This window comes from Strix uralensis, chromosome 8 (genome assembly GCF_047716275.1).
Source record: "Strix uralensis isolate ZFMK-TIS-50842 chromosome 8, bStrUra1, whole genome shotgun sequence".
NCBI lineage: Eukaryota > Metazoa > Chordata > Aves > Strigiformes > Strigidae > Strix > Strix uralensis.
Window position 1 is genome coordinate 16,800,204 of NC_133979.1, and position 15,027 is coordinate 16,815,230.

Sequence of the window (15,027 nt, forward strand, 5' to 3'; positions counted from 1 at the left end):
ACTCGAATTCCTCCGAGCGCTGCGGATTCACTCCAGTCATCTTTGCTTACCTGCCTCCCAAACCCTCCCTTCCCTGTGGAGCACGGGGACCCCTCCTGCAAGCACGGGTGAGCTCATTGAGCCCTGGGATGCGCATGGGTTCATCCCCAGGAGCAGCTCAAATGCCCTTTCCAGATGTGATGTTTCTGGGCTGCAGCTGGCCACTGAGCTGCCAGCTGCCCATTTCAGCTGGGCACAGTGCTCAAAGCAGCAGTGAGGTGGCCGACTGGAGAGGATGGCTCGGGCAGCGTCGGGAAGGGCGTTGATGGCACCTCCCCAGCAATAACCTGCTTTTTGGGGGATGCTGTGTTTATGGTGGCCAGCAGCTCCCTGCTGGCCGAGCCAGGGCTGTACCCACAGCCTCACCACGCTCGCCCACGATGCTGCCGGCTGTGCAAGGCCACGGACAAAATGAGTAGCGCAGTTTCTTGCTAGGAACATTTGAAAGCAATTTTAGAGAAATGTATCACATTTGGAAAACTCTGTGTCACAGGGCTGTTGCGTTCCTGGGGGGAGATGGGAGGTGGAGGTGCAGCATTACAGAGGAAGGAGAAAAAGGCTTGGCAGTGCTTTCAGCTCCACAAAATCTGAGCTGCTGTTAGCATGTACTGAACAGCGGCTGCCCAAGCATTCAGGTAATTTTTCCCTAGTGATGCTCTTGAAGAGCTATTTTTTTCTTTTAAGCTGTGTGTTGTGCCACACAGCCTCTCCCAGTGTTACCACCTCCCATCGCTCCCCTCAGGACAGCATGATGGAGTGGCAGCAAGTCCCCCAATGGGAGCCCAACCTCAAGAGGCAGCACCAACACTGGGCAGCACCCCTGGCCCTCTCCCCTGCCCAGCCCTCCTGCCTCTGCTGCTGTCATGAATGCACAGCCTCCCTCTGAAACGTTAACACCCCCCCACAGTTTCCCCTCATCACGAATAGGCTGCAAGGGAAGAGGAAAGGATGTTCCTTTAGACCCCCTGCCCCAGCCCCTCTTCTCTGGCAGCCAAAAGTGGGGCAGAGCCCGTCCCTCACCTGCAGCAGCAAAGGCTGCAGCAAGAGCTCACCCAGGGGTGCAGGGAGGTATCGGGAGCGGATCCGGCCATGTCTCCATGCCCAGGCTGCATGGCCAAGCTAACCAGCTGGAGTGTGGAGGAACAAGGACGGTTCAGTGGTTTTAAAAGGGGAAATTATTTTTCTGCCAGACCATCTCAGGCTTCCAGCACTCACCACACCATCTGACCATGGGCTACATTTAAAACATGCTCTCTGGCTTGTTCTCACTGGGGAGAGGATAGGAATAACAAGCTGGTACAGCCTTCTTATAATGCCACATTCTTCTGGTTCGTAAAATCTCTGGCAAAAACACAAAGAAGATCCAGATGGATTTCAATGCACCAGCACACCAGAGGCAGGTTGGATGCCTGTAAGATGATGGACAGCTGGATGTCACCCCTCTAGCAGTGCCCTGGCCTGCGAAGCACCTTGACCATGGGGAGGTGGAAAGGCAGGGTGACTCAGGGAAGACAACTGCCCAGTTTCCAGTAGCCCTTTGACCAAACCGAACACTTGGAAGTGCTGGTGGAGCCATAAGCAAGTTGTGGGCAGTGGAACTGATGAGACCTCATTTCCTATGGATTTGTGTCTTGTGGTTGGACTTTCTGGTGTCTGAAGACCGTAGGAGTGCCAAGGAGGCACTTTCTGTGGTCAGAGTGTTCACAGCCTCTCCCTCTGCCTTCCCACCGTGGATTCTACCTCCAGCCTCTAACTGGAGCCACGCTCAGGCTGCCAGCTCTCCCAGGGCATCGGCAGGGTATCCCTCTTCAGCCCAGCTGCTCGCCTTCCTGGGCTCTGCCTCCAGCTTAATCTCTTGGAAACAAATACCTTTTTTTCATGGTTGGCTGAAATTGAGCCAATGGACTCAAAAACAGAGGGAGAACAGGCAAAATTGACTAAAAAAAAAAGCATTTAGTAAGAAAGCCATCATAACAACATTACAAAAACATTATACTATAAAAGTAGCAGCAGCCCACAGTCTTGAGTCTAGCAGCCATAAATGAAAACTTTCAGAAGGCCAGGAGGCACTGGGCACATACCACACACCTTTGGGTGCCGAGGACAGCGAGGGAGGGCGGGAGCTGTGACAGGGGCTCCCAGTCACCTTCTCAGGCATCAGCACAGTCACCTTCCCAGGCCCCCCGCTGTGTCCTCCGCAAGCCCAGCAGCGCAGGTCCAGCTCTCCCACCTCCTGCTGTGGGCATCCTGACCACTGCACAGCCCTGCCACTGGTCACCCAGCACGGCAACAGAGGGGGAAGTGGAAAAAAAGCCAGTAAAGTCCTCTGCTTGGTGCACACAGCTGGGCAGGCACACGTTGTGTTTCCCACATTAAAAGTGGATCTATTTTGCATGTGTGTTTACCCTCAGTGAGACTAATTATGCAGCACCAGCAAGGCAACACCTCTGAACATTGCTGACCTGCATGTGGTTCAGTGCCACAGATGGGCTGTTGCTGTGGTAAACACTGCTTCACACGTATCTTTTGCAAGAGCAGTAAGAGTAGATGTTTCTCCATGAAGATATGCAACAGAACAAATGGAACAAATCAAAAGCAAAACTGAGAGGCTACCCAGCTCGATTTACAATGTTGGAGGTGTCACATGCCCTAAAGCTATATAATTGTTTTAAAAGACTGCAAATGAAGGCAAGTATGTTCTAGTGACCACGGAGTTTGCTGGCAGAGGCAGTGGCAGGACCGCAGCACCACTCTGAACACACCATCACGTTGCCCGTTAAAGGAAATTCGCGATTCCCCCTCCCGCTGACGGCAGCTGCAATAGGGGTGAAGAGCGACGAAGATGCAGGCTTCCTGCGTGCGCACTGGGCACAAGCCGGCAGCAAAGATGGCCATCAGCCTGCTGGGCTGAGGGAAGGGGGTTTGGTCATCCTGGAGAGGGGGAGTCCCCGGGGGGCCCAAGGGCAGTCCCCAGCACCTCCGGGGGGGGGTTATCTAGAAGGCAGAGCCAGGCTGCTCACAGTGGTGCGCACAGGAGAGACGCTGGGCATAAATGGGAGTGAGAGAGGTTCAGACTGGGTTCTGAATTCCAGCCTGAATTATCCAGTGACCTTATGTTTTCCCTGTGCCTTGGCTCCCCACGTGTAAAATGCAAAGGCACATACAGATAGCATTTTCCGCTGACAGTAGTTTCATGAAAACACATGCACTAAGACTGTATGGCACCAGAGACCACAGAGATTTAAAAATAAATACCTTTTTAAGACAATGAAGAATAAATACCCATCACATGAACAAGTGCAAAATTAGCTGGGAGTATGTTGTCTGCGGGACAGGAATTCACTTTGTTGTCGAGCTGGTTTGCGGCAGAGCTGACTGGGCACAGGGTGTGATCCGACAGCACATCTCCTGCTGCAGGAGGCGACCAGGACAGCGGGACACAGCCTTGGTCTGTATTTACAGCTTAGCCCATGCATCCCACACCTTCTCTCTTTGCGTGATAATTTGCTTCTCAAAATATTTTTCTTCCTAAAACTAACACGAAAATGAGAGTAGAAGAAACTCAGCCTCAAACTGCTGTTTAAATAGCTCTGAGTTACTAAAAAGCAAAGAAAAAAAAAAGCAAGCTGAAGATGCTTTTCTGGAGTAGAAGAGACTGACAGGCAGCAAGAGGATTCCAGATATGCTGCGGGAAAGATGCCTCCCATTCACATCAACAGCAAAATGTCACTCAGCATCTGGATCAGGACCCCTCTGCACTGGAAATCAGCTTTTGGATGGGAGCCGGCCACTCTTTTATATTGACTTGTCTGTGCCACAGTGACACTGCTGCTAACACATAATTTATTTTGTCCATTTAGGAGACATCTAGTTATCTCAATTATTTAACAATGTGTAAAATTACAAACATATTCAATTACAGTATGTTCCTCTTGCGTAAACCTCTCCTCTTGGCCACATACATAATGAAAACCCTGTTGAGTCAGTAATAAAATCCAGAAAGCTTTCAAGTCTCAGAACTGAATGTTCAAATTTTGTAGCTCACTTCCTTTTCTAACCAGACAGCAGGGCTGCCAAGAGAATTTCTGGGCGTTCGGCCGCTTTTGATATACATATACATACATACACACACACAAATATCTATATATCTATATCTCACTCTACTGGGGCTGGCAGAGAGCAGGCACTAATTGTTTTTAACGCAGTTATGAACAAATGCATTTTAAAAAGAAATCAGAATACTACTTGTTTTCATCTGATGGAACAGACAGCTCAGACCTGGACAGGGAAAACGATCAGCTCCAGCTCTGTCAATAAATAAATATTTGCATTTCACTCCAGCAGAAGAAAAATGCAGCACTGATTTTAGGAACCAACCTCAAAAATTCATGTGTGGAAATACCACGGTTCTTTATGCAAACGGACCAGTTGCACATGCAAATGCCTGATCTGCATGAATAACGGCGCTATATGCATGTACAGGTCAGGCATATGATCCAGCACACCACATTTTTGGAGGCTAACCCTCACTCCTGTGAAGAGCAGAGCATCCTCATCCTGCACTGAAGCCAAACAGTAATGACTGAACTGGGCCAATCACAACTGGGAAGACTTCGATAGCTAAATACGAGAGCCTTAAGATTATATTACACAGAACACTTGTGATTCCTGCCCGAAAGGCTAAATAGCTTCTAAATCCTTTGCACTATTTATAACAACAACCACCACCACAATTACATTTATTTCTCTTCAGAAGCACTGTCTGCTTTTGTATTTATACTGTAAGCAGCATATTAAAAAGGGGACCAAATAGATTTCACATATGTCAATGCAATACAAGAGCAGGCAGCAGCCACGTGAAGGGAAGGACAAACATTCAACGAGTTTCATATGGCATGGAAATACAAAGTGAAGTTCAAGTCTGAGAGTTTTCCCACACTTCGGCTAAGTACATTACCAAGAGCCACTGAGGTACTCGCTGCCATCACGTGGGAGTGGGGTGATACAGGGCACGATACAGCATCCCCCCAGCACACATAGGCATTTACACTGGGGTGGGAACAAAGAACAACTGAACGTGAGATAAACTGGCAAATAAACATCGGCTGAGGAATTAGACCCTTCACTTGACAGGTTCTTCACTTGACAGGAGGAGGCGAGGTCATCCTAACCTACCCCGCACTCTAAACTGGGAGATCTGTGCATTGCTTTCATGATGAAATCTTTCCACTGTCAGTGGGCAGTGAGTCAGAATAGGAGGAGGGATGCTGTTTACTGAAAAGCTCTTGGAGGGACGAAAAGGGAAATACATAGGAGAGGCTAAGGATGAATTCCAAAAACAAGATAAGAAAAATAAAACACGGACAAAACATGGGAGTGAGAACGGAGGTGAAGGCAGAAATACTGAAGTGAAGGCAGAGGGGAGACATGTGCTAGAAGAACCCAGACAGAAAGCTGAATGCAGGTAAGGAATAGCAGAATGAACAGCAGAAGGGTGTGAATAGGAATGAGAGAGATGAAAAATGGGGGAAAAAAGGCAGCAGGTTCCCGAGTTGTGCACTGTTGATGTGCATGTACCCTTTTTTAAAGTGAATGCATAGCCAAGATGGCCCTAACATCATCAGGAAACCAATGACCCTATCAGGATAGCCAACTTGCACTGGCAGAGGTCTAAGTAGGGAGAATCCTGGCAGTGACTAAAATGACTGGGATCAAAGGGAAGACCCATCACCCCCCACCAAAATGCCATTCCTCCCCCTGCGAGGGGTCAGTTTGTGCACTGTAGCTGCTCTGCACGTGGCCTTGTCATTTGTAAACACCCATAGTACTCTCACTCATGAGCGTACTGAATGCCTCCTAGTCCTTAGCACACCTTCCTGACATCCCCAGGAATCAGGAAATAATGTTTATCTCCTCTCTACAGAGGGGCATTGAAGCACAGGGAGATGAATGATTTGTCCAAGACCATACTGGCAGGCTGTGGAATCCCAGAGCTTGAATCCAGCTCTCCCAAGTACCAGGACACAACTGTAGCTGCTAATGAGAACCAAGAAAATTCAAAAAATGCAAATGAACCATCTTGAAAGTTTTATAAGTGAAACTCCTGCTGCAGGCATGAATGGAGGAAGTCCAGACTCCAACAGGCAAATTCTTTGCCACCCCATCTCCTGAGTCCCAGAAATCCTGTTGATCTGGGCTAATAAATTTCCCCAAGCCCTAGACGTTCTCTTGGCCTTCATCCCAAGCTCACATAAGCAGCTACTTCATAGGCAAGGTTCTTATTTACAGTTACTCAACTCCCGTAATATTTTATCTGAGGTGGCATTTTTAACACTCCCCTCCCCAATACTGGATGAACTGTCTCTTTCTTTGCTTTATAGGTTTGTAACTAATCTAGTTAAAATCCCATAAATATCGGGATGTTTCTGTGCTCCCCATTCAGACAGGAGGCTGGCTGAGGAAAAAGTCCATTAGCATTAAAATGATGGTGACATCCAGACTGAAGCTGACAATTCATTCATTTTTTAAGTCTACTGTCATCAGGCCAGCTGCCCTTCAGGACCTGACTGTGCATCAACTGTGTAGCCTCCTAAACGCGGAATACTCGGGCAAGGGAATCCTGCCATAAAATCCAGAGTCACAAGTCCTTGCCAGGTCACACAGTGGGTTAATGTGCTGGTTTGCTACCCCTGGGAGACCCGAGCTGGAGTCTTTGTTTTACTGCAGACCTGTGTGCCACTAACAGCAAGAAGGAGGTCATAAATGCAGGGGAATGGGGCGCCGGGGAGCGGCCGCGGCGGAGCAGGGTGCCTCAGGCCAGCGCTGCTGCTGGAATCAATGAATCTCAGTTTGGGTCTAAGATGGCTGGGTTTGCTTGAATCGGTGCTCACAACTAAAGCACAGTACAGAGGAGTGAGCGGGCCATATTGAAACATGGCCCGTAGTTCAGCTTGCAAAGAAAGTCGCATTATTCTGCCACTTCTCCTGGATGTGCAATGGCCACTAGTGCTGTTGTGGCAATACCGGCGCTCAGCATAGGAGCCCCGTTCTCTTGGTCCCCTCCTTTCATGATGCTCCCAGGTGCAATGGGGTGGCCTATGCATCGTACTTGTCAGAAAAGGAGCTTGCAGACAAGGAAGCTGTGGCCAGGGCTCAAAGGCAAAGCAGCCCAGCGTCCCTGTGATGGAAGGCCCCAGTAAGGAGAGGTGCTGAGCTGCTTTTACCAGGACGATGCTGTCCTGCACTTAGCAGGTACCCACGGGATGGCCCCATCCCCTTGTGTCACCAGGATGGCAGGTCACCTGCAGTCAGGGAAAGATGTCCTCTGCAGGTGAAGCTGCTGGGAAAGCAAAACCACCTCACTAGGACTCCTAGCTTTATTCACACACTGAGATGACTATTAAATTTTATATAGAGAGAGCGCTATATTTAATCATAGAGTGCTTAGCCAGCTCCAATACAGACTTCTACTTCCTAACTCTACTTTCTTGAACAAAAAACTTTCCTGAGAAGTTAGTCAGCCCACGAATCCCTTTTTAAAAGTTAATCTTTTTTCTTCAAGAGTTAAAAAGCTGCCAGCTGTTTAATCAGATTATCAAAATAAACTCACTTCTCAGCCAAGCATAACTTCTGAGGAAATCAGAGAGGCAGATGCTGCCACCCATTCCTTGGGAGCTCTCCAGAAACTCAAGTGTCAGTTGTTTCAGTTAATTAATGTGTGCCAATTAATTAATGCCATTAATTTTTACCAGATAAATCAGCTTTAACATCAGTATAATCAAGATCAGAAGCTAGTGCTCAGATAAGACCTCAGCCAAGATCAAGGCTAACGCATAAAAAAATCTCCCTGAATGTGGAGGTGCTTTGCCCACCATCCCCATCACTATCTCACAGGTGTGGGAGGTATGTGCATTGCATTGTGTGGGGAGGGCTCTGCACATTTTGCTTTCCCCACAGCATCTGGTCCCTCTCACCTTTTAGGAACATGCACATCCAGGATCTCAGCTGTGGTCCTGAGCCACAGCTCTGAGTCGGTAGCAAACCACAGGCACGGCACACTGGCCTGTGGACCCACCTACCCACACTTCCCCACGCACAGGGTCTGCTGCCCCACTCTGCTCGCTCCTGAACTCTTCATTTCACACCTGACCTTTACCAGCAATAACACTCTTCTCCTGCAAGAACTGCCACCTTGACGGTCCCTTTCACTGGCTATAAGTGAGAAAACACTTCTTACCCCACATCCTCACCAACCACCATCTAGTCCTCTATTTTTGAAATATGTAAGACCTGAAATGTAGAATTTGGGGTTTTACACCAGCTAATATTAATAGAAACATTCTCAGGATTTTTTTCCCCCAATGTAAATGGAACACTTTTATTTTTTTAAGCATGCCCCTGCGGTGCTCGCAGGCCAAACACTGCAGCATTGTACCTGCCTGGGGAGCTCGCTATAAACACATCTGTCTAGCTGCTCTGTCAGGCCCACTGAGCTCTCTATAAACCAGGAAAAATAAACCTGTACATTAAATATTTACTGTTTTCAGCGTGTATAATCTAAAAGCGTTTTTAGCAGCACAAGTAAGGCGCACTTTTAATCAATGATTTTTATTTTGACGTGGCACTGTTAAACACTGTATGGGTACATCCTGAAAAAGCCCACTCCTTGAAACCAGACGCTTTCCTCTCACAATCGGTTACAAACATGATCGTGCTTTATCACACACTGCTCACCTGAAAGACCCTCTTATCTCCCATTTTTCTGCTCTGATCCCAAATTATCACATAAGTCTAAAAGTTGAGCTTGTGGGGAGCTTCAGAAGCAAGACTCCAGGTTAGGCAGTGAGAGAGGACAGTGACAAACAGGTAGCTGACTGTGTACAACAGGATACAAATGAGTGCAAAGAGTTAAAAGAATAACAAGACAAAAGCAACATTTCTGAAAGTAAGTAGCTGCCAGCCAGCACTAATTTTCTTTTATGATTAACAAAACAGCTAGCTTTTAATGCTTGCTCCATGTGAAAGGGCTCCTGCCTTCATCTCAACACTGACAGTAGGAGTCATAATTTCTGTACAACAACAGGAAAAGAGACGTTAATGCAATCGTAAAAAAGTCTCCCAACCAAAGTAGTCTGCTGATAGCCCCTGCTAACCTTTTACTTCCTGAGGACATCGGTCCCTGGGAAAACACCGGGCAGCAGGCAGGCTTCCTGGCTGACTCACAGAGATGTCCTCCTCCCCAAGGGTCTGCGCAAGCCGCTGGGCTCCTTGCTCCTGACTGCTGCATGGAGCCCACACGAGGACCCTTTCACAGAGGAGCCCACCAGCTCTTGCCAGTCGGCTCCCTCCAATTTTAATTTAGCCCCCGGCAGAGATAAGATGAGGAAGAGATTCCATTCACATAGTTTATTCTTCACTCCCCTAGAAAAATCACCCCAACCAACTCCACAGCACAAGACACATCTTTTGGATCTGGATGCTAATCAAGTTTAGAGATGGTTTAGCACTTCTCCCTAATTGCAGGCACGCAACACTGGGATGAGCAGCTACTTGCACATTCTTGGATCGTAACTCTGTCTCCACAAACATTCTTAAAGCAAATACATGATCTGTTGGCTGCCTGCAAGTCCTCCCTATCTGCAAGGATGACATCGTGTCTACTTATTTGTCTGCTATTGATTTTTTCACTACACTATCACAAACTAGAAGTGAGGGGCACAAGCCAGAAAACGGTGCAAGTAACTGATCTCCAGGAGCAGAACAGCACTGGAGGAGGTTGTGGCTGGCTTCCTTGCATCGGTTAGCTCGTGTGTGCCATAAAATAAGCATGCACGACAGAAGAACAGAGCTAGCTGCCGCTGCAAGGTGCTCATGTAACGTACCGGTTGGCAAAGGGCAAGAGCCCAGATGGAACAGAATGGAAATGAACACTAACGCAGCAAACACAACTAAGGTCTCACCGTGTTTTAATAGGCTTGTGTATGTAGCAGAGAATGAGTAATAATTCCGGACAAAGCCAACAGGCACCTCAGGGGATTCTGAAATTAATCCTGTGACATTTCCAGCAGCTAGCCTGGAAAGCACAGTAAGTGACAGAATTCACTGCATGGCAGAGCACGTTCAGCATCCTGCCAGATCAGGCCTCCCCTCCTATTTGCGTGCAAAGAAAAAAACATATTAATACTCATTTTTCAAGAGAATAGCTACAAAAATATGTTCTTAAAATCAAAGGCTAGGCAAGTCCTTTGAATGCCCCTGTATCAGCAACAAGAAACTGTTCCATCACATCATGATCAGCAGGGAAGGAGGAAAAGCATCAGAAGGAAGGCAGAGAGCTCCTGTAGCTGTGACACAGACTTACCTTAAGGAAACGTAGCTGTGATTAACTAGAATGAAACACAATACCTTTGGGGAAAGAAGAGTTTGCCATGTATTTCAAATGTAGAAAAGTAAAACAAACAAGTAAATCTGAACACACAGCAAAGAGTCTATTCTGGGGCACGCAGTCCTGCAACACAGATAGAAGCAGGAGGCAGTCGCCTCTGAGGTGCAGTTAAGCTGCAGACTGAGGCAGACAGCAGCTGACAACCATTATGGGCCACAGCCTGGAAGTGTGCTTTGATCAAGGATTTCTCGGGCACTACCCAACTGACTGCAATCAGGTTCAGCTAGCTCTAGTAACTACTTTCGATCATGAGCAATCTTGAGTTTGCTCATTTTGTCTTAACAGATGTCAGTTCGCATGCATTGCTCCACTGGGAAATCCTGCACTCTGAGGACCAAAGTTTGAAGTTAAGGAGTTTCTGCTGAGGTCATTTGGGATGATTAACTCTCTGGGGTGGGATCTCTGTCTGGGACCTCCCTCTCAGCTGACGCTGGGAAGGGACCTGTGTATGCTCCTGATGCCTTGGCCTCCTTCACCAAGCTCATGAGACACAGCTGTGAAGATTCTTTTTCTAGAATATATAAAGAAGATTTCAGGCTATATTGCTATCATTTGCAAGCTACATGACTACATGGAATGAAAACAATAGACACGACTAAGAAATCCACATGTGGCTAGGTGCTAGCTAGGACAACCTGATGGGGGTTTTTTTGTGGCATGGAGAGCCAAAGCCTGTAATAGTCTTTTCATTGCAGACTTCAGCTATAGGGATGAGCTTGATGCAAGTTGCATCTTCTGAAAGTAATCTAGTGTTGAAGTACACATGCATGAGAGTAGGTGAATATATATTATGTAATCCACCTATCTCACCGAGGAAACAGTAGTGGCTGCTACTAAAATAAAGTTAATGCCAGATCCCTGAATGACAGTGACAAAAGTACTTTGAGCCTCTGACTGGGCAGGAGGAACTAAGCAGGAGCTGGCTGTAATTGCTTTGCATTTCTGCATCCAGCTTGGGGTGAGAAAGCCATGCAGTACGTACTGCCGGTCAGTGGTTCAACAGGAACACACGGACCGTCAGCAGGGATGCTTCTTGCCTCTGTTACGCTGCTACGTCCCTTACATCTGTGTAGCGGTGCAGTTCACACACTGAAGCAGCAATGAGCCCAACTGAATACTACATCAAATTTTCCTTCTCTGCTTCCCTGCAGGGTTAGGAGGCTCACAAGTCCCCCTTCCACTTCCACACAACGGGAACCTCTGTGACACCTTGACAGCAGCGAGAGGAAAACGCAGCACACCTACAAAGCAAAGTGCCTGTCAGTGCACAAATGCTGCAAAGCAAACCTCCCCCCCCCAAATATTAGAAACCACAGGCAAGGCACAGACTATACAAAAACTGACAGGCATGAGCATAGCTGAAAGGAGGGCAGTAGGGAAGAGGAAGAAAACAAATAGGAAATGCCATACTCAAAAGAATTCAGCATAAACTCCGAGCAAATCAAAGCAAGAAAAAAAATCTGAACCCACTTGAATTTTAGCTGTTGAAGCCTTCTGGCTACTCGGCTGCTCTGCCTGCGCGTCGCTATGCTTAATTTGCCCCACTGGATTTGCACCTCCTGTGAGTGACTGAGAGGAGCCATTGACTCTGGGAGAACTGATTTAGTGCCGCAGGAACCAGCGGCCTGGCAGGGGCTGCGGGAGAGGCCCTGCCTGAGGTAGGTAAACACCAGAAGAGGGAAGGCCACAGGGAAAAAAGACTGGAACGAGGAAAAGGAGAAGAATGGGGAGAGACAGAAGAAACACACCGTAAAGGATGGGCAGAAGAAAAAGACAATGAGGAAGAGGAAATTAAACACGGTACAAAAAAGGGCTGGACGCTGGATTTAGTAAGATCTTTCTCCAGAATCCACATGATTGTAAACCTCTGGCGTGCTCCGGTTTGGTGCTGGATACTTACTGTCAGTGGGAGCACCAGCAACCAGAGGAGCCTCCATCCTATACAGCGCTTCTCGCTGCTCTGTGATCCCTACGCAACGCCATGAAAAACCGACACTGGGTGGAAGGAAGATAAACCAGTTATTTTTTCTTGATTTGTTTCTCTGGAAAGTCCTTTCCCTGGAGAGACACAGGCCTGTGAAAATGACAGGATATACTCAGTAAATCTGTACTACCTGCTACATAAGCCAACTGTTTCAAATTTCTGCTTTGCATTAGCCAAGCTCCCAGCAGACTTTACCCGACAAACAGCGATTGCCTATGGCACATAAAGTGAGGAGCCAGTAAAATACTCCTAATGACGTAAAGCAGAGAGTATTTCCCAGTTCACTCAGGACAACAAAGGTCTGGAACAGTACGTTACACTGAACAAAATCTAAAAAAGGAAGATAATCCAAATTTTTTTCCTGTTTCCTGACACATCCAGGAGATGTAGGCACAGCCTGGAAGGTAAACGCTGGGTCATGGGTTGTAACAGGGAAATGCGTGCAGGGAAAGCCTATGAAAGGGTCACAGTCTAACCTGAACTCCAAAGCGACTCAACCCATCTCAAGTGTTGTCAACTACTTGAAATTCAGGACAGGTTTGTTAAAAGGTGCTTCAAAGCTTTCAAAGTGACCTTCTTCTGAGCAAATGTAGGTTCAGTTACAGTTTCCCATCAGCGTTGTGTGGATGTGTGGTAAGACACAAAACCAAGTGAGAAAAGGCACTATTCATTGACTTTTCCTGTGGCATTTGCTGAATGTTGTGAAAGTCATAGATCAAAGCAAAATGCTTGGTGTGTGTCCTTAAATTAGATGTAATTAAATAAACTAATGTTTGCATAAATCCCTGAAAAGCAAAACTGGCCAATTTAACCACGCACTGGTGTGCTAGCTTCTTCTGCTTTTTCAGAATTTTTAAAAATTTTTCAAAATTTTCATTAATCAAGGGGTGTTGAATTGCAAACCTGTTCCTCCTGATCGCAATGCTGCCGTGTAGAGAGTCATCCTGGGAAAAAAGTACCAGTCAGATTCTCTATCTAAAAACCACTTTAGAGTTTTAAAACTAGAGTACCACAGAAAAAAACCATACACCTATAAAACCAAGGGAAGCCTGGCGTACTGGAGAGCTTGGAGTCTGGAAATGGGACCGAGCCCTGCTCCTCCTCGTCACCAGCTGGGGCTCAGCCAAATCAGTAGGGATGGAAAGTCGTTACTACCGTTACTGGCAGCCATCTAAGTTCGCCGGTGGTCTCTGTCCAATTCTTAATGGATGCATAAAATACCTCCTGTCATCAGAAATGGCACTAAATGGTATACATTGGCAGCCTCACGAGATAGCAGCATGTAACTAAAGACCTTTTCAGATATTGTCCTTTCTGGTCAAATCTCGAGGCGTACAAGTGATGAAGAAAACCACTGCTGCCTTCTGAAGAGCAAGTTCTGGGCAAAGAGTGCCCGGAGCTTTCATCCCATCACCTTTCCCAAACCACAAAACCACCACAAAGTAAAACATCGATCTAATTTACTTGAATTAAAAGAAGAACACGAAGAGAATAAATTGGGGGGGGGAACCCACAACGGGAACCCTCCGTCGGGCCTGGCCTGGGCACGGGCCTGGCCGCCGCCGGGGCGGGGACGGTGGTGCTGGGGGCAGGTCCCTTCTGCCCGGACGGCCACCGCCGCGGGGACATCCCGGAGCGGGGGGCCGGGAGCGGCACCCCCGCCCCTCCGACGGGACACCCATCGCACCGCCCCCGTCCCCGGGCTCACGGCATCACCCCGCGGGGAGAGGCCGCCCCGTCCCCTCCCGGATGCCGTCCCGGGGTGCCGGTGCCGCTCCCCCTGGGGCTGCTGCACGGGGCCGCGGGGGGTTTCTGCGGGAGGGCCGACAAAAGACGGGCAGCCTCCATCAGCCCGCTCCGTCCCGCGGGGCTGGGGCCGCTCAGAGATAGATGCGCGCCGGGGGAGCGAAACAAACCGGTGTGCTTTTGGACAGCCCGCCGTGCGGCTGGAGGCCGCCGCTGCCGCCCGGCCCGGCCCGGCCCGGCCCGGCCGCAGACAGGGGCTCCATTGTGCCCCCCTCGTGTCGCCCGCGCCGCCCTGGCAGGCAGCGTCCCCCCGCCGCACTCCTCCGGCCAAAGCCGCGTCCAGGAGCAGCGCTCCCAAGACAACAACAAACCCCCTTTTCTGCGGCTCCGGCAAGGTCCAACAAGGCTGCCTTCTTATTCCTGCTGGTGCAGCAACACAGCCCACCACGGCACGGCACGCTGAGGGGCGCGCAGGCAGACGCGCCCCCGGCCCCGCGCAGGGGGAGCAGCGCCGGGAGCAGCACTTACCCGCAGCCATGTGCACAGTCCCCACTCAGTCCCCGTGAAACGCTCCTTTCTGTAGCCCCCTCGGCAGTGGCACCGGGCCGGCGACGAGACGTCTGGGCTTGGCTGCTCCGAGCAGCGGGGCTGCTGCTGCTCCCCCTCCCTCAATGCCCATCCTCGACGGGCGGCGCGCACAGACACTTACTGTATGGAAATGCGACGCAGACAGGTTAATCACATCCCCCTCCTCTTCGCATCCCCTCCCTCTCCACTGTCTCCCTCGCCCCCCCCCCCCCCCCCCCCCTCCGCT

At 49.1% G+C, this 15,027-nt stretch overlaps 1 long non-coding RNA gene across 2 annotated transcripts in view; it reads right to left on the minus strand.

Annotated features, from left to right (window-relative positions):
- Nucleotides 1-15,027, minus strand: part of LOC141946514 (uncharacterized) — a 37,138-nt gene that overhangs the window by 21,371 nt on the left and 740 nt on the right. The window contains exons 2-3 of one of the 2 annotated variants that reach the window (XR_012629855.1): nt 14,742-14,921; nt 12,384-12,478 (exon numbers count right to left, since the gene is read on the minus strand). This is a non-coding gene — a long non-coding RNA (uncharacterized LOC141946514). Of the gene's footprint in view, nt 1-12,383; nt 12,558-14,741; nt 14,922-15,027 lie in introns of both variants that reach the window. The other variant, XR_012629856.1, reaches the window with a different exon arrangement.